The sequence below is a fragment of the Ischnura elegans genome, chromosome 5 (genome assembly GCF_921293095.1).
Source record: "Ischnura elegans chromosome 5, ioIscEleg1.1, whole genome shotgun sequence".
Lineage (NCBI taxonomy): Eukaryota > Metazoa > Arthropoda > Insecta > Odonata > Coenagrionidae > Ischnura > Ischnura elegans.
The window spans coordinates 38,436,803-38,439,229 of record NC_060250.1 but is presented as its reverse complement, the minus strand read 5'-3'; the positions used below and the strand labels follow the sequence as shown (position 1 = coordinate 38,439,229).

At 35.3% G+C, this 2,427-nt stretch overlaps 1 non-coding gene across 1 annotated transcript; it reads right to left on the bottom strand.

Moving 5' to 3' along the window:
• Window positions 1–2,094: 2,094 nt before the first annotated feature.
• Window positions 2,095–2,176, bottom strand: Trnas-aga. The gene has a single exon. It is a non-coding gene; the product is annotated as a tRNA-Ser (tRNA).
• Window positions 2,177–2,427: the final 251 nt, after the last annotated feature.

Here is a 2,427-nt window from a genome sequence, read left to right as displayed (position 1 = left end):
ATTAAATGAAAAGTGAAAAATTTCAAGCGCGCGAAAACGCGACGGCTAAGTAGGAATGATGGGAAAAGTCCGTGTGACGTATTTCTGGTTCCAGCTGTCGGCGTGTGAGGTGACCTTGGGGCGAGGCTTGAGCGCTGATACGACGCAGGCTGCGAGCAGGTAGCTGAGTACCCTGCTAGCAGGTAGCGCTTGGCTTAAATAAGAATTATTAATACCTTATCAAACGAAGGAAACTTTCCGACCTTAGACAATTTTAATGAGAGATTATTAAGAGGTTTCCCTGAGCTCTGTGACTCATGCATGCATTGGTAATCTCAGACGATGTAAAACTCCTGACTACTCGTATAGAAACTAGGTTCCTGTGACGTCACGTGGAGTGGAATCGCATGGGCGCCAATCTGGCCTTTTTCAAATGAGGTTAAAATTGACCGTTGCAATTCGTCTTAACTGGGATTTCTAAAGCCAAATAATTTATATATTATGAACACGCTAATGGTGGGTAAGGAATCGCAATCAATGCATTTCGTTTTCTTTGATGAAGGAAACTACCCTATTATAGTCCAGGAAATGAAGCATTTTGGCTTGCAATTTTATTCAAACTGAATCGATTTTCTTGAAATTTTCACAATAAGTAGGGAATATACCAAGAATCAAAATCTATATCATGCCGACGGGCGCTTTTACCCTGGGGGTGGTTTCGACCCCATCTCGGGGGTGGAAATTTTTAATTACTTTTTGACCACAGGAATCGATAGAAAAGTGAATTCTAAGAATAAAATGTTCTTTCCATTTTTGCGTAAAATTAATATTTTTCGAGTTATTTTCAATTGAAAGTAACAGTTTTTTGACGAAAAAATCAACGACTTTAATCGATTATAGGCAAATAACTTGAAAAGTATTAATTTTATTAAGAAATTGTTAATTACAACATTATAGCTTGTGAAAAATTAAATAAAAATCTTATTTTATATTTCCTTTATGGCCAATTTGGACCGAGCTACAACTTGTTGATGGTTATATATTGTTTGTCATACGCTAAATTTGAAAGATTACGCAATACCCCGTTTGCTGTCCTAGTAGTTTGCAGCAACAAATACTTCGGTGGACCTCTCCCCGCAGACGGCACAGGAAACAACGTAGGAACACACAAGGAAAAACGTGGGTCGAAATCTATTTTTCGAGCAGTCGATTCCAATTGAAATGAAAAACACGAGATTTCAACAAAAATCGAATTTTGCACCAAAATATCGATAAATCGAAAAAAATCGACTTTTATTAGTTTAAAAAAACATTATTTTTTGTCTTTCCTTGTCTTGACCTTGTTTAATATATAATATAGTGAGTTAGGGAGGGACCTAGGTTGTGGCAATACCTTAGAAACAACATCAATAAATATGTTCAAAGTTTAGAGGTATATCAAAATTTTTTGTATATTCCATTCTGTTCTTATATGTAAACTCTAAGAAATACTATATTACATATTTAAAAAACATGTTCATTATTCATTCGAAAAACATATTGAAATAAACAGTTGCAATTTCCCATTATAATCTTCGAAAATTGCGAGGATTTATTTCATTATGAAAAAATTCAACTTCATCACGCTCAGTTCTTCTGATTACAGGGAAAAAATTACATTTTAGTAGTAGAAAAACTGAACTCATAATACATGCGTGAATTGTTAGCGGTAATAATTGCAAATGCACTTACATTAAAGTTTTAGGATCCACCCTTAGTGATGAAAATAACAAATAATTTTGTATTGATTTCCATAATCAGCATAACAGAAAACTGCACCAGATGCATTTGGGATAATATTAGCTATACCATTCCTGTTACCTTAGGAAAATGAAAATATTTCGCAAATGCTTAAAATTAACTTTCAACATTATGATCCTATCGTTGACAACAAAATAAGAAAGGAGATTGAACTAACGACTGGAAAAGCTAAAAAAAAAGTCGCAAAGGCCTGGGGTAGTAATATTTTACGGTAAAATTATGATAAAGAAGTGGAAATAATCTCATATCCATTACTTCCGAAAAAATTAGGCTACCTGAGAACTAATTATGCCCAATGGACCAGTTAAAAAAATTCGCAGTCGGTAGGATTCGAACCTACGCTCCCAGAGGGAATCTGATTTCTAGTCAGACGCCTTAACCACTCGGCCACGACTGCCTCTGAGAGGGTGGGCCGAAAATTCCCGACACAATCATCGGTGCCCAAAAAGATGTCCCGCCAAAACCAAATCATTTATTGATGTTGAGATGATGCTCATGACAATGCATTAGTTATCCACAGAAATAATCGATATCATGACGATAGCGAGAAGGTGGAATCAAAATTTAGCATAATCATGTACATACATTTATAAACTCTTTCAGCAGTGATAAATTTTTATTATACACAGACGATGCGATGGTTCATAA